At 38.5% G+C, this 18086-nt stretch overlaps 1 pseudogene; it reads right to left on the reverse strand.

Annotated features, from left to right (window-relative positions):
• LOC102179240 lies at positions 7699-12133 on the reverse strand (annotated as a pseudogene).

The following is an 18086-nucleotide window of genomic DNA, read 5'->3' on the forward strand; positions in this document are numbered from 1 at the left end:
GAACCCGGATCTCCTGCATTGGCAGGCAGATTCTTATCTACTGTTCCCCCAAGGAAATCCCTGAGTATTGCTTTTGAGTAATACGTGAGCTGTGAACGTCCAGATATTCAAGCTGGTTTTAGAAAAGGCAGAGGAACCAGAGATCAAATTGCCAACATCTGCTGGATCACCGAAAAAGCAAGAGAGTTCCAGAGAAACATCCAATTCTGCTTTATTGACTATGTCAAAGCCTTTGACTGTGTGGATCACAATAAACTGTGGAAAATTCTGAAAGAGATGGGAATACCAGACCACCTGAACTGCCTCTTGAGAAACCTGTGTGCAGGTCAGGAAGCAACAGTTAGAACTGGACATGGAACAACAGACTGGTTCCAAATAGGAAAAGGAGTACGTCAAGGCTGTATATTGTCACCCTGCTTATTTAACTTCTATGCAGAGTACATCATGAGAAATGCTAGGCTGGAAGAAGCACAAGCTGGAATCAAGATTGCTGGGAGGAATATCAATAACCTCAGAAATGCAGATGACACCACCCTTGTGCCAGAAAGTGAAGAAGAACTAAAGAGCTTCTTGATAAAAGTGAAAGAGGAGAGTGAAAAAGTCGGCTTAAAGCTGAACATTCAGAAAACTAAGATCATGGCATCCACTCCCATCACTTCATGGGAAATAGATGGGGAAACAGTAGAAACAGTGGCTGACTTTATTTTTCTGGGCTTCAACATCACTGCAGATGGTGATGGCAGCCATGAAATTAAAAGATGCTTACTCCTTGGAAGGAAAGTTATGACCAATCAAGACAGCATATTAAAGAGCAGAGACATTACTTTGTCCACAAAGGTCCTTCTAGTCAGGGCTATGGCTTTTCCAGTGGTTATGTATGGATGTGAGAGTTGGACTATAAAGAAAGCTGAATGCTAAAGAATTGATTCTTTTGAACTGTGGTGTTGGAGAAGACTCTTGAGAGTCCCTTGGACTGCAAGGAGATCCAACCAGTCCATTCTGAAGGAGATCAGCCCTGGGATTTCTTTGGAAGGAATGATGCTAAAGCTGAAACTCCAATACTTTGGCCACCTGATGTGAAGAGCTGACTCATTTGAAAAGACCCTGATGCTGGGAAAGATTGAGGGCAGGAGGAGAAGGGGATGACAGAGGATGAGATGGGTGGACGGCATCACCGACTCGATGGATATGGGTTTGGGTGGACTGCGGGAGTTGGTGATGGGCAGGGAGGCCTGGCGTGCTATGGTTCATGGGATCGCAAAGAGTTGGACACGACTGAGCGACTGAACTGAACTGAACTGAGTTCCTGATGGTCTGAAAACACTGAAGCAGACTATGGGGGTGCTGTTATGCAGTGAGTGTCACTGTGCTTTCAGAAGACTATAACCTATTTCTGATTTTGACCATGGACTCTTAGATTTGAAGGTAAGTGAAGAGGTCTTTTCAACCTCTTATCCACTTCAGCAAAACTGCTGTTTGTTTCTGCTCTTTTTGGTTGTAGTTTGCTTGCTACATTCAATCAGTTGTCTTAGGCATTCTTTTAAAAGAAAGACAGAAAAAAATTTACTCCATCTTCTATATGACTGTATTTTCAGATCCAGAAGAATAGTTATCCTTCTGCACATGAACAATCCCCAATTTTTTATGACATTGCTTCTTGACTCTCATCATCTTGATATTTAATCCTTTCACCTTTCTCTGGGACATGGAAATCTCCTTTAAAATGTGGTATCATGAATTGAACTCAGTACTCCTGATTCACTCTTTTTTTTAATCCCAGTTAAAAATATAATAAATCTAGAGAAAAGTTAAAGGAACACTGTATTATTCACCTTTATTAACAAAAATATTTGTTATTTAATATTTAATATTTTCATTTATTTTTTCTTTGTCCATATAAAATACACTAATTTTTGCCTGAAGCTTTGCTATTAATTTGCTGACATTTAAAAAAAACTGCCCCCAAATATATTTGTCCCTAAAACATAGCATGTATTTTATGAGAACAAAGACATTTTCTCACATTATCACTGTACCATTAACACATCCAAGAATGTAACACTGCTATGACAATAGTCAACATTCAAATATACCTAACTGTCCAATTGTTATTTATACGTGCTTCTTTTTTCCCTGTCCCAGGATCCAATCAAGGACCATGGTTTACATTTGGCAGTTGTGTCTCTTTAATATTCTTCGAGTTCTCTCAGTTTTCTTTGATTGTTTTCTTTTTAAAAAGACGTTGGGCCTGGTGTCTTACAGAATATCCCACAGTTGGAATTGGTCTGACTGCTTTTTTATGATTAGAGTCAGGTTAAACATTTTCACAATAATACTAGGTCAAGTTGTATCAATAATAATAGGTAAACTTGTGTCATATCACTCTACTGCCTTAAGTGGAGCATGGTATCAGCTGGTTCCATTTCTGGTGGTAAGCATTTTTATCATCTGATCACCATCACTTAACATGGTGTTCCCAGACTCTCCTGTATAGAGGTCAGTATTCTCCTTTGTAATTAATCCACATATGGGGTAATATTACTTTAAGACTATATGAGCATCTTGTTCTCTAAGATTTATACCTATAGTTTTAGCATCTATTGATGACTCTCGCCTTCATCAATTATTACACTGGCTGGTGCAGAATTTCTAATTTTATCTCTTTAAACTTTACTAGCTGGCATTCTAATATAAAGAAGAGCTTTGCCTTTCCTGATGCGCTTTGTGTGGTTTTCATCTCCTTTGTTCTGAATATTATATTCCCACCAAAGCAGCCTAAGATTGCAGTAAATTATTTCTCATAATTGGATCACACAGGTCACTCAAAGAACAAATTGCAGTTCCATTTGAGCATGTAGAGTTTTAAACAATTCAGCATATATTAGAGCATTAAAGTGTAAGAATTAATTGGATACGTTCATGTAATTCATAGGGGATATTGCTATTTCTTTAGCATCCTGACTTAGTTAATTTTTACTTTTTCAAAGCTCTCTACTGACAATGTATTTTCCTGGCCTCTTATGTTACTTCCTGCTGGAGGTTTATCTACCATCTGTCACTGAACTGTAGATACATGTTTAGCAATAAAAATGATCACATAATATTTCTGAAAGTGACTGTAATTCTACCCATAGCTACAAAGTCATTTGCCAATGATTTTCCCCATATCAGCATTATATGTTAACATGTCACAAGTGTTTTTTAATTACATAGTAACATTAAATGAGAATTATAAACACTAAATATAGGAATAACATGGTATAATATTGCAACGTAATACTTCTCTGCAGAAAACCCTTGATAGAGATACTGTTAATATTTAAGCATATTAATTATCAGAAAATGGTCTAAATGGTTTGAAATTAGGATTATCTGGCTCACCTTTTTTTTTCCCCCAGAGAAAACAACAAAGCCTAGAGAAACTAAAATTCACTTCTTTATTTCTTTTCCCAAGGTCACTTCTTTTCAAGGACACGGGTTTTTTTCTTTTTGGTTTGGTTCATAAAATCACAGAGATTCCTGAATTGGTGCTTTTCTCATGAGTGTCATCATCCCTCAAGCTTACAGAAGAAACAGATGTGGCTTTTCTTTCCATAAAGACTGTATGAGGCTGCAGCAGTTAAACATACTTCTCAGCTGCATCTTCACAACTGCAATTTGGCACTGCTTTTTAATTTATCAAATTGAAAAAAACATAAGGCAAAAATTACGAGCCATTTCTCTTGTTATTATACTGATTATACAGATTCAGCATGAGCAAGACAGATGCTAATTTGTGCATAAAGCACATTCCTTTTGACAGGAAAATATATATAAACTGTGGTTGAAGAAAGACAAGGGTAGAGCTAAAAGCATTTTCTGATTTGTATGGAAAGTTTTCAGTGAAAGACATGATCTCCTGCTTTATCATATCACCAATAATTCCTAGATATAGAGTGTCAGTAAAGACACCCAAACAAATCTCTTCCCATGGAGCCCGGTGAGCTTGGCAATTGGGATATTTGAAACAGGATGAATCAAGCAAATCACAGAAGATAGGTGTGATTGAGAGAAAACAACGAGGTCAACTGTGCCCCAATTTCTTGCACCATTTCTTCTACAGAAATTTCAATGTGACCTTCAGCAATTCCCTTAACAGCTTTTGGTTTCTGTTTTCCCATCAAGATGTTTGGGTTACATGCTGGCTGTGTACCTTTCAGCTGTAACATTTGATATATGGATTCTATTTTCCAAGCTGTGTAGAATGAGTTTGTGATCTAAGCATCTTTGAACTGATATAAATTCAGAGTCAAATAACCCCCATGACAGGTGGATTTTCCCCAAATCCCATTATGACCTAGAAAATTTGGTATTAAAAGCAACTTTACTCCTGATAAACTTATAAGCACTTAAGTGTCATAAATTCAAGACCCAGTCAGTGCAACAAGAATGATATCTGCCAAGAATGATGGCAAAGCAGAGTTTTAGAAGAATGAAAGATTAAAGCTTAAAGTGGAGAGAATGTCTGTGGTGATGGATGAACTTCTCCTACTTAACATGTAACAAAAATCATACTCTTCCTTCAAAGCCTAGTCAAAAAGCTACTTACTCTATAAAAACGTCCCGATTGCCCTCACCCACCCTATTTTCCATTCAGTTTCCTTTCCATTTTGTTCTATCTTCCCTTCAGTGTGGTCTTCTATTAAAATTAACTATTCACATGTCAGTTTCTCCCACTGTTTTGTAAATTTCTTGAGCCTAACACTTCTCTTTCACTTTTGTGTTCATTCTTTTTTACTTTCTTACAATAGGAGGTCTTGGTAAGAAATGTGGAATGAACAAGCTACTACTAACTGAAAGAATTTGGGAAAGTTCAAAAGGAGAGAGAAGATGCCAGTTAATATGGTCTCTCAACCTTCCAGGATCCTCCTTGCTGGAATCTTATCTCGGCTGAGTGATGTACATGCCACCAAGAAGGATCCTGAGTCAGAATGATTGGCTATAGATAACCTGGAAACTAATCCCATCACCATAAAACCCAAGACTGAGCCAGGTGGCACAGCAGTTCTCCTGGGTTCCCTTACCCTGCTACTCTTCACCAAGGTACCCCTTTCCAACAAAGACTCTTGCTTTGTCAGTATGTTGTGTCTCCTCAGATAATTCACTCCCAAGCATTAGACAAGAGCTCACTCTCAGGCCCTGGAAGGGTCCTGCTTCCTACAACAAAATGATTAATACGGCCAGTTGTCTTAGTGATCACTAGATGCAATTTCTAAGTATTAGCCTCATTACTCAAAAAGTAAATAATCTCACATCAATAAAAAAGAATTAACTTCTCTTTACCGCGTTTGCTATCGGAAACAGTGGAAACAATGTCAGACTTTATTTTTTTAGGCTCCAAAATCACTGCAGATGGTGACTGCAGCCATGAAATTAAAAGACGCTTACTCCTTGGAAAAAAAGTTATGACCAACCTAGATAGTATATTCAAAAGCAGAGACATTACTTTGCCAACAAAGGTCCGTCTAGTCAAGGCTATGGTTTTTCCAGTGGTCATGTATGGATGTGAGAGTTGGACTGTGAAGAAGGCTGAGCACCGAAGAATTGATGCATTTGAACTGTGGTGTTGGAGAAGACTCTTGAGAGTCCCTTGGACTGCAAGGAGATCGAACAAGTCCATTCTGAAGGAGATCAGCCCTGGGATTTCTTTGGAAGGAATGATGCTGAAGCTGAAACTCCAGTACTTTGGCCACCTCATGCGAAGAGTTGACTCATTGGAAAAGACTCTGATGCTGGGAGGGATTGGGGGCAGGAGGAGAAGGGGATGACAGAGGATGAGATGGATGGATGGCATCACTGACTCGATGGACGTGAGTCTGAGTGAATTCCGGGAGTTGGTGATGGACAGGGAGGCCTGGCGTGCTGTGATTCATGGGGTCGCAAAGAGTTGGACATGACTGAGTGACTGAACTAAACTGAATGACATGTATTTTCTACATTATGATCGTAGACAGTTAAGTACTCATCAATTTCTGGCAGACAAATGTTAAGATTTACCTGACTGAGCTTCTTGAAGTCAGGGATCATGTCTTGTCCAGTTCTGTGCTGCCGGCATTGGTCATGACATCTGGCACTAAGCATCTGCTCTATTAAGGCTTACTGAATGGAACAATCCTGACCTAGGGAGCTGGGTTAGGATTAGAAGGGGAGCTGTGGGGAAAAAACAATAGATTAGTTTTTTTCTTGGATGAATTCAAAAGAGACTTCCAAGAAAGTAAACAAAGGATTGCAGCTCCCAATGAACCACATTATTTGCAATATTTTCAGAGTGACTTAGTCTTTAACTAACTATAATTGACCCTGGAGTAACTCAGGGTGGGGAAGTGTTTGGGGCACTGACCCCTGAACAGTCCTAAACCCACATGTAAGTTCAGTCTGCCCTCTTCATCTGGGGGTTTTGATCGGTGGACTCAACCAATCAAGATCATGTAGTACTATAGCATGTATTTACTAAACTAAATCTGTATATAAGTAGACCCTCACAGTTCAATCCCATATTAAGGGTCAACTGTAGTCTCATTTCAACAATATATAGTTTTTAATAAACTTGTATCAAGGGATGTGAGACAGTGAGTGTGAGATCATGAGATACAAAAGGAATCATTTAATATTCTAGATTGAATCATCTAAGGTTATCTCATTCCTGAATATTCACTGGAAGGACTGATGCTGAAGCGAAACTCCAATACTTTGGCCACCTGATGCAAAGAACTCACTCATTTGAAAAGACCCTGATGCTGGGAAAGATTGAAGGTGGGAGGTGAAGGGGATGACAGAGAATGAGATGGTTGGATGGCATCACTGACATGGATATGAATTTGAGTAAGCTCTGGGAGTTTGTGATGGACAGGGAAGCCTGGCTATGCTGTAGTCCACAGGGTCGGACATGACTAAGTGATTTAACAGAACTAAAGGTTATCTCATTTTTTTCTTATTTTTAAAAATATCCCCCAAACAGCATTTATTTACCCATTGAACTCCAAAAGATATAATTTAAAAGTCTAGTATTTTATAATCATCCATTTCAATTGACATGGGCTGACACATAAGGAAGACAGCCAAAGAGTTACAAAAATTAAATCCATGACTCTTAAATAATCGTAACCTCCCCCCACTCCCAAAAGTTACAGGTATCAAAACTTTAAATGTATTGCACTGAAAAGGTTTGTGCACCTCATTATTTAAAGAGGGAAAACAAAGTACAACTTAATTGTCATGTGAGGCAGCTTATTATTAAGTGGATGGAAAGGAGAAAGGATCTCTCCGTCTCAGCTTCCTTGAACAGTTTTCCATCAGTTTAAGAAACAGGCGAGAGCGGTGAATTCATATTTCCATGCACGGACATACTGCTTTAGCAAACATTACCAGCTTGTTTTAAATGAATCATTTAAATAGCTGACTGTTAAATAGCCTGTGTCCGCTAATTCTCCCTTCTAACTTCCCCATTGCTTTCACCTCCATTTCACTTAGATAAGCAGGCATAGTACAGAAAAGGCCTCCTTGGGAACGTACCTGTCTGCACAATTGGAAAAGGAAGCTTCCACGGGCTCAAAGCAATGCCAATGAATTTGTCCAGAACTGCTTCCCGGGAGAGCGGAGAGTAGATATGAGTAGTCTCAGTAGCTGTGCCGCCACACAGACAAGTTTAGCCCTAGATATTCAGTGATTGTGATGAGGAAGGACCGAGGCGCCTGCGTTGTTTTCTCCAGCTTCCTCATCCTGTTGGTTGCCCCTCCAGAGGGTGAGGTTCTCTCGCAGCAGCTGCACGACGAGCAGGTAGTCCTTATAGGAATCCTCGTTCAGTGAGTCCAGCTGGGTTACAGCACCGTGAAAGGCTAAGAGAGAGGCTTGCCTGCGATCTTTCTGGATCTCGGCGTAGAGTGAGGCCTGGCCTAGCCGGATGGGGTGCGTGGGCTGCAAGCGCTCTTGGCTGATTGCGGAGGCTTCCTTTCCGCAGAGTGCAGAGTTTGGGACAACATCGTTTTTCTTCTCACCGGAACCGGCCCCTGCCAGGTAGCGATAGGAGTCGCCTTTCATCTCCAGGGAGAAGACTTTACTCTCACACTGGAAATCACTGCGGTTCCTCATGAGGAACTTGTCCAGAAGAGCCAGCATGGCGTTGCACACCGTTTCCAGCTCCTTGTTGATCTTCGCTAGGTTAACCTTAACCTTCTTTAGTTTCTTCTCATTCCGCCACAGTTTTCTGGTCGATGATCCTCCAGGAAGATCGTCAGGCAAAGCCCACGTTCTTGTAAGCCACAGAGAAGAGGTCTCGGTTTTCAGTGAAGACAGGTTCATTGAGGCTGGTCGCTTCGTTCATCGCGGAGGCTTTGGCCAGCCGCAGTCGCAGCTGCTTGCAGTGTCCCTTTTCGTTGTGGCCGGGCCTCTCCTTGCGCCGGGCTCCCTCGCTCGTCCATGGCGTGCACGCTCTTGGCCACCGTGGAGGCCACTGCCACTGCGCACGCGCGCACTGGCTTGCCTTGTGGTCCAGGCTGCAGGTGGCAGGCAGCTCAGATGGCTCGCAGCTGTGCTGGCCTCCTCGGCTGCCTAGACCTCTGGGCTGGGTTGTCTCATTTTCATATTTGTCTGGAGTGTCGAATAAAGTTTATAATTCCTTTTTCCTCCTTTCTGACATGATTGAGATTTTCTTTTTTATCCACTCCATGAGCTGTTCCATAAAATCGATAGCATCTGTACTATTCACATAGTGTCCGAACCTATAGGGGGCAGGATGTGAGGGAGCATGTGGGAAACCAAGGTCTGGTACAGCTGGCTGTTGTTGTTCAGCCCCTCAGTCAGGTGCGACTCTTTTGTGACCTATGGACTGTAGCCTGCCAGGCTCCTCTGCCCATGGAGTTTTCTGGGCAAGATTATTGCAGGCGGATTCTTTACCCCTGAGCCACCAGTGAAGCCCACAGCTGGTTGTGCACTGGTCAAAAACCTAGCATAGGGGGGGGTGATGCCTGAGTGATTTTTGGCAATTTTTAGTATATTCATTGCTCAGCTTCCTATTGTTTCATCTACATGGAAGACTATATAAAGACTATATAGAATGTGATTTTCTTTATATTATGTATGATAAGAATATAGGAAAATATTCCCTGTATATGCTCTGAGGTCTAGGGTCAGAATAACATCAGAAATGCTACATGCATCACATGGGACATTCTTAACACCCATTAGCACATCAAGAACCTTTGAGAAATTGTTTAACATTGTTATCCTAGAATTTTCTATGTGTATTTGACCATTTTGCATTTTCTTTCTCCTTCTTCCCTTCCCTATCACTCTTCCTCCGTCCTCTACTTTGACAGAATATCTAATATTAATACTATATTTTAACCTCTGATGTGGTTTTTTTTTGGAAAACCTCTAGATAAGTTAGAATTTATTGTAAAACAAAATCAGGCTAGGAGAAAACTATAGCATAGTCTAGATTGCGTAGATCTGATGGTTTACTCTCATGGAGTTTCTTTTTGATGCTATATTCTCGTAAAAGTACTATCAAATCTACCTTTATATTTGATACAGGAATGCTGTTTGGAAATATTTTCCATCCCAGTGTTCACTGCACATGAAAATGTTTTTTAGAAAACTTTCTGTTAATTGCTAGTGAAAATTTGCTTCTTCCAAATTAAAGCATCAATAAATGTATAACCTCAGTTACAAGATGTCAGGAGACAGTTTGGTTTAAGAGTGATTATTTAGCAACTTAGTGATATTCACAGCAATTACAACTTCCTTTTTTTCAGCTATGCACTTTCAGTGTCAAGCTTGTTATCAGGCTAGCCTATGTCGTTGTTGTTAGGTGTTTGTAGTAGCACTGGGAGTCAAATCTTCATAACAGTAACATCCTAAAGAATAACATATGCCAAATTTTCTCAGAATAATCTAGCTAAATGCAGAGGAACATCCCCAGAGAACCCCCAGTTATCTCCTACAATTTCATTGGCCAGAACCAGGTTAGGTGCCCAGCTACAACAAATACTAGCAGAACAACTATTGCAGAGGAGATGAGATGACCATGGCTGGCTTAGATTAACCATAATTTACCCCCAATCTACATAACTACCATAACAAAAATGTGTTTGATTTTTTTTTAAATAAGAAAGAGAAAGGAAGAAATCTTGAGTAGGAAACATAGTGTCTATTCGAAACACTTCCAGGGGCTCCTTTTCATTTAAAAATAGAAAACTGATTAAATTTATAAGCCATACATGTATCTTTATGGCCATTCTACTTTATGGCCCATTGTTCTACATTTATGTTTTAATCTCATTATCAATTAAAATTTATTTTCCTCTTGCTCATGGTTTTTCTGTACTTTTTAAAAAAATGTATAGTTCTGATGTTTTAGACTTCACATGTTTTTCAAAATGACATATAATATATGAAAACTAGAGCTATGAGATACAAACTAGGGGAGGGAAGGTGATTAGGTAACTGTTCTGTGTTTGAATATACAGGATTCATTGACATTCCAGCAAAACAGTTAGAAAGTACTTTGGGCCAAGCCTTTAAAAACATGGCTGTGGTAATCAACTTTCCTAGCATTATAACACTGAATATTCTCATGTAATTAACATCTCTGACTTACAGAAAAGCAGCAGTGGTGGCACTCTAGGTAGAATTTAATTAGCCAAGACAAATGAATTAGGTTTCGTGCTTCTATCAGGATAGAAGAATTGCAGAGACCGGTTTGGAAATTTCAAGCCATTGAATATGCCATTTGACCTCTCAAGGAAATTAACTTTTCTAGCTGCCATTCTGAAAAGTTCTAATTAAGCTATATTGTTATTATTGACTTATTTGTTACATTGGATGTCATATAGGCAACTTTCTTGAAATTCTGGAAAATCTTTCAAATGCTTTTTTTGTTAATGTACGACTGCATGATAGGTGAGATGGAAGGCATCTTATGATGGTACATGTCAGCTGGACCATAGAGAAGATTTATAGATTTAATCATACAGATCCCCAAAGATTCACTTTATTCTTTCCATATGGGGACCCAATTTGAATTACATTTCCTTTTGTACAAGAGACTTATAGGATAAAGAATGCATGGAACATTTGAAAAAAAATAGCCTATGTAGTAATGGGAAGAGACAGATGTTGGAAAGGCACATGTGGACTCATTTTATGGGAAACTAAATCAATAATGGGAAGACTTACATAGGAGTGACAGTTAGTAGTGATCCTAAGGGAAATGATTCAGTTAAACAATATATAGGACAAAAAGTATTAGAAAAGGATTTGTAGGTAGAGAATAACTAATTATAGGGTTATGCAAACTTGGAAACACTTTGTGTGGCTGGTGCTTGAACTAAAACATATTTCACTAGTACAATTACTTCAGCAGAAAGTAGGAAGTATGTGTTGGAATCAGCAAGGACCCTGGAGGGCACAGACATAATGAAGAAGAAGAGAAAGTTTTATATTCTTGCAGTCTGAAAAGAGAGAAAGGAAATGAAGGGTAGATGACTTTACAAAGAACAGTTAAATGTATGTGATTATAATGTGTGATACTTAATAAATTATTCCTATGTGATAGGTAATGTATGTTTTCTCAACCTCTCCATAAAATAATTGATAAAAGCTGATGTTTCTCACTAATTCTTTGTGAGATAGCATGCATTTCAGGAATGTAACAGAGGCTGAGATCTGGTCTCAGGTTAGTTCAGTTGAATCTTGGAAGGACAGCTACTTAAGATTCCATTAGTTGGATTTTGTTCTGTAAATGGACTTATTTCATGTTTATTTATTTCAGTTTTGGAAAGAGATACTACTTTTTATTTTTCTCCATAGCAGACGTCTAGAGTTATCTTGGGCTCTGCTCTGTTCTCCCATCTCACTGCAGAGCCAACACTTCTTGCAAAAGGCCCTTCTGTTCGGGGCAAGGGGAGAGTTACTCAAGTAAATGGCTTTATGGGGAATAATGAGGGGCAGCAGGGAACACCAGTTCAGCATTTCTGTAGTCTTTGAATTAATTACCTTGATTATTTTGTCTTTGGACAGCCCCTGCTGTTGGATGACTTCCTATGGAATACTGGGGAACTTCTCTGGAGTTTTGCATGAGATTCTTGGAATACATGGCTTTCACCTTTGTAGTAGTCCTCTCTACCTGTTTTGGGTTTTGCTTGAGTGTGTGTTTGTGTGTGTGTGTGTGTGTGTGTGTGTGTGTGTGTGCATATGCATGTATTTTAAACACTCGCTCTCTTATTGATTCCAATTTCCAGCAATTTCATAAAAAAATTTTTGCCTATCAAAATAATCTCTTCTTGTTTCTACCTAATGTCTATTTATTTTTATTTCAATTGGAAGGAAAGAGAAGCATGTAGGGTTAGTAAACTTAGCCATCTTTAACCAAAGTCACAGGTATATATTCTTGACAGTTTAAAACACTTTATGTTCAGGTGTACATTGGGCCCCTCCAGTGAACTGGTATCCATTTTTTTCTTAACAGGTTACAATATTAAAATTGATTCAGTTGTTCATACATTATCATCACTTACTCATTAAGTCATGTCTAACCCTTTTCGATCCCATGGACTGTAGCCCACCAGGCTCCTCTGTCTGTGGGGTTTCCCAGGCAAGAATACTGGAGTGGGTTGCCGTTTTCTTCTCCAGGGGATCTTCCCCACCCAGGGATTGAACCTGGGTCTCCTGCATTGCACGCAGATTGTTTATCGTCTGAGCCACCAGGGAGGCCCTCATTTGTCATGCTTTCTGGCTAAGGGGGAAAACATCCTTTTGGCCCAGAAAAGCTCTTCCTGGAAATGACCTGATGTATACCAGTGTTTATATAACCCAACTCACGTAATTCCTGCTTTGGTTTTAGACATTAGCTTAAAGCAGGATTTGATTTAGTAAACAACAGTTAATCAACTTTTGTGGTTATCGATTAAGGCATTGCATCTGCATGTGAAAACCATCATAAGTAAAAGGAAGATTGATGGAATATGAGCTGGTGCTGTACTTCCTGCTTGCTGATATTATTTTATTCTCCTTTTAGAGCTAGAAAATTAAAATTTGACTTATAGATAAGTATTGCTAAGTGCATATTCAAGCTAATAAAGAATTATTAAACACACTTAGTGAGGAATCAATTTTCAAAGTGATTGAGTCAAAAGCCAAGTACGGAAAGGTCTTGAGCATAAATAAAAAGCCCTGAATATAAATCTTGATGCTGTCACTCTTCATGATACTTTTTACGAGAGAGTTACCTGTGCTTCTGCCTTCTTCCCAGTTTCTTCCTCTGGGAGTAATATCATCTTCCTAGGAATAATGGTCATTCTAGGAGTAATATCATCCTTTCATTGTTGTTGAGAGTAAATTAAAGCATCCATAGTATTTATTTTTTTTATATTTAACACATTTAATTAATAATATATTAGAAAAGTACCAGAAAACTAACATTTTTCAAAAATTCTTTGGTATTTCATGTGCTAACATGTACATTCTTTTTTTGTGTGTGTGTGTGTGTGTGTTTTTTTTTTAATTTTTATTTTTTTTTAAATTTTAAAATCTTTAATTCTTACATGCGTTCCCAAACATGAACCCCCCTCCCACCTCCCTCCCCACAACATCTCTCTGGGTCATCCCCATGCACCAGCCCCAAGCAAGCTGCACCCTACGTCAGACATGGACTGGCGATTCAATTCTTACATGACAGTATACATGTTAGAATTCCCATTCTCCCAAATCATCCCACCCTCTCCCTCTCCCTCTGAGTCCGAAAGTCTGGTATACACATCTGTGTCTTTTTTCCTGTCTTGCATACAGGGTCGTCATTGCCATCTTCCTAAATTCCATATATATGTGTTAGTATACTGTATTGGTGTTTTTCTTTCTGGCTTACTTCACTCTGTATAATTGGCTCCAGTTTCACCCATCTCATCAGAACTGATTCAAATGAATTCTTTCTAACGGCTGAGTAATACTCCATTGTGTATATGTACCACAGCTTTCTTATCCATTCATCTGCTGATGGACATCTAGGTTGTTTCCATGTCCTGGCTATTATAAACAGTGCTGCGATGAACATTGGGGTACATGTGTCTCTTTCAATTCTGGTTTCCTTGGTGTGTATGCCCAGACAGTGGGATTGCTGGGTCATAAGGTAGTTCTATTTGCAATTTTTTAAGGAATCTCCACACTGTTCTCCATAGTGGCTGTACTAGTTTGCATTCCCACCAACAGTGTAGGAGGGTTCCCTTTTCTCCACACCCTCTCCAGCATTTATTGCTTGCAGATTTTTGGATCGCAGCCATTCTGACTGGTGTGAAGTGGTACCTCATTGTGGTTTTGATTTGCATTTCTCTAATAATGAGTGATGTTGAGCATCTTTTCATGTGTTTGTTAGCCATCCGTATGTCTTCTTTGGAGAAATGTCTATTTAGTTCTTTGGCCCATTTTTTGATTGGGTTGTTTATTTTTCTGGAATTGAGCTGCATAAGTTGCTTGTATATTTTTGAGATTAGTTGTTTGTCATTTCCCCTAAAGTCAGGAACAAGACAAGGGTGTCCACTTTCACCGCTACTATTCAACAAAGTTCTGGAAGTTTTGGCCACAGCAATCAGAGCAGAAAAAGAAATAAAAGGAATCCAAATTGGAAAAGAAGAAGTAAAACTCTCACTGTTTGCAGATGACATGATCCTCTACATGGAAAACCCTAAAGACTCCACCAGAAAATTACTAGAGCTAATCAATGAATATAGTAAAGTTGCAGGATATAAAATCAACACACAGAAATCCCTTGCATTCCTATACACGAATAATGAGAAAGTAGAAAAAGAAATTAAGGAAACAATTCCATTCACCATTGCAACGAAAAGAATAAAATACTTAGGAATATATCTACCTAAAGAAACTAAAGACCTATATATAGAAAACTATAAAACACTGATGAAAGAAATCAAAGAGGACACTAATAGATGGAGAAATATACCATGTTCATGGATCGGAAGAATCAATATAGTGAAAATGAGTATACTACCCAAAGCAATTTACAAATTCAATGCAATCCCTATCAAGCTACCAGCCACATTTTTCACAGAACTAGAACAAATAATTTCAAGATTTGTATGGAAATACAAAAAACCTCGAATAGCCAAAGCAATCTTGAGAAAGAAGAATGGAACTGGAGGAATCAACTTGCCTGACTTCAGGCTCTACTACAAAGCCACAGTCATCAAGACAGTATGGTACTGGCACAAAGACAGACATATAGATCAATGGAACAAAATAGAAAGCCCAGAGATAAATCCACACACATATGGACACCTTATCTTTGACAAAGGAGGCAAGAATATACGATGGAGTAAAGACAATCTCTTTAACAAGTGGTGCTGGGAAAACTGGTCAACCACTTGTAAAAGAATGAAACTAGATCACTTTCTATCACCGTACACAAAAATAAACTCAGAATGGATTAAAGATCTAAATGTAAGATCAGAAACTATAAAACTCCTAGAGGAGAACATAGGCAAAACACTCTCAGACATAAATCACAGCAGGATCCTCTATGATCCACCTCCCAGAATTCTGGAAATAAAAGCAAAAATAAACAAATGGGATCTAATTAAAATTAAAAGCTTCTGTACAACAAAGGAAAATATAAGCAAGGTGAAAAGACAGCCTTCTGAATGGGAGAAAATAATAGCAAATGAAATAACTGACAAACAACTAATCTCATCCATAGTATTTAATAGGACTTCTCTGGTAGCTCAGACAGTGAAGAATCTGCCTGTAATGCAGGTGACCTGAATTTGATCCTTGGATCAGGAAGATCTTCTGCCCACTTCAGTATTCTTACTTGGAGAATCCCATGGACAGAGGACCCTGGCAAGCTACAGTCCATGGGGTCGCAAAGAGTCAGACACAACTGAGTGACGAACACTTTCACTTTTCAACACAGTATTTACAGTAGTAAGTGCTTAATAAACGTAACTTAAACGGTCATTGCTATTTTTGTGTTCCACCCTCCTTCGTATTTTCCTCGTCGCCTTTAGCCCTAGCTCCTAGTTCTCACCTCTGTGTTGGGATTTCTGCAGCCTCACACACCTCTTCTGTCACTCTTATTCTCACATTCAGCACTATTCATCCTTTTCTTGATTTACTGATGATCAATCTTAAAGTGAAAATTTTATCCCTTTGTGCTTTTTAGCTTTTTCTGCCTAAACCCCCCAAACCGTATTTTTGGTTCAGTAACCTCTCCTGCAACATCTGCCACAAGGCTGGGCTGGAAATGCTGGCTAACAGAGCATGCTGGATGGCAGGGTTTTTGCATTTAGTCAGTTATAAAATTAAATGATTATGAAACACAGGAAATGTAGAAGTGTTATATAAACTCTACTAAAGATCATATTATTTAAAAAGAAATATATTGTTAGTATTTTCACTTTTTATATTTATCATATAAAAGTTTTAGATAATTTATAGATATAAGCCAGCTTTTCTTTAAATGTTTCTTCCAAGAGACTGTTTTGGTATTAATAATGCCAAAATGGGATTAATGATAACAAGCGGGAGTAAAAATAAGTTAACAGGTTTGAAATTCAAATTTTATAGATTGCACTCTTCCTGGCAAGGCACAGACATGCCTTGAAGCTCAGCCTAAGCAAACTCCCATTTACCTCTCCCTTTTGCTCACACACATGTGCACTCACACACATACATACACACTCAGATGCAAAACCCTGAAATTTTTATGTAGTATCTACATTTTTGTTATGCATACAAAAATTTGATCAGAAAGTAATCGCTGAGACAAAATTGAATTATAATACTCATGCTATCACTTGGATCAAGAAAAATTCACCTAAGACATTCTACACAAGTATTTTCAATTTTTTCTCTTCCTATCTTCTCTCAGTATTTCAGGGGTATGGACAACAAAAGTTAAATTACTGCCCTCTTAAACCTAGTCGTCATTGTCAGCTATGCAAGAAAACTCCTCAACAACTGAAGGTATCACATGTCACTACAGAAGAGATAAGAGATGTTCAAAATTCCCATTTTTTTTTTTCGTGTGTCTATTGTGAGTAGAAAATTTAAAGATTTATGAAGAAAACAAACTTATGGTTACTAAGGAGGGTAGGGAAGGGTGGGATGAACTGGGAGATTGGTACTGACATATGTAAACTACTATGTATAAATAGGTAACTAATGAGAACCTACTGTATAGCACAGAGAGCACTACTCAAGGTTCTGTGGTGGTATAAATGGAAGGAAATCTAAAGCAGAGGGGATATATGTATACGTATAACTGATTCACTTTGCTCTACAACAGAAACTGACACACATTGTAAAGCAATTTTACTCCAATCAAATTTTAAAAATTAGAAAAATAAGATTTACAAGAACACAGTTTGGAAAACCAGGAATAAATTCTACTTGTCATGGAACTCTAAGTCAAGTATTATTCAAACTCTAAAACATCTCTGCAGGATTTCCATATAGTGATGTTCTGGAAGACTCCTGGAAAAAAAAATCTCTGATATTTGGTCTGCAAGATGAGTCTCTATCTTGGATATAGTTGAGTGAGTAACTTCTACCAGTTCACTGGCAGCTGAGTTTGAGTTTCTGAAAAACACTCAAGTTGAATGATATATTTATAAACTCTAGAGATTTTCATTTGAGCAAAAAATAATTTTAAGAAATGCAATGAGGCAAAAATGTGGCTTCAGAGTTTCTATAAAGAAGATGGAGAAAGCTAAATGTAAGAAGACTTGTAGCTGAAGGATGTCTATGTTCTGCTATGACTATAGCTCTGTAGGTTGCATCTGCATGCTGACATTAAATGTTTTCATGTTTTTTAAGACTTAAAACAATGCTATGCATATAGTAGATATTTATGTGCCTTTGGAATGTCCTGAGCCCCTTTCCTATAGTGGATTTCTTACATTATGAATCCTGCTTCCTAAGATGAAGGCCATAAACATGTTTTTCCAGGCTCCCTTGCAGCTAAGGTACAGATGTGTGACCTTGATTCTACCAGGCACACCTTAAAATATGAGGTCTCTTATTGGTAGAGTGGTGTGAAG

Source organism: Capra hircus, chromosome 1 (assembly GCF_001704415.2).
Source record: "Capra hircus breed San Clemente chromosome 1, ASM170441v1, whole genome shotgun sequence".
NCBI classification, from domain to species: Eukaryota; Metazoa; Chordata; class Mammalia; order Artiodactyla; family Bovidae; genus Capra; species Capra hircus.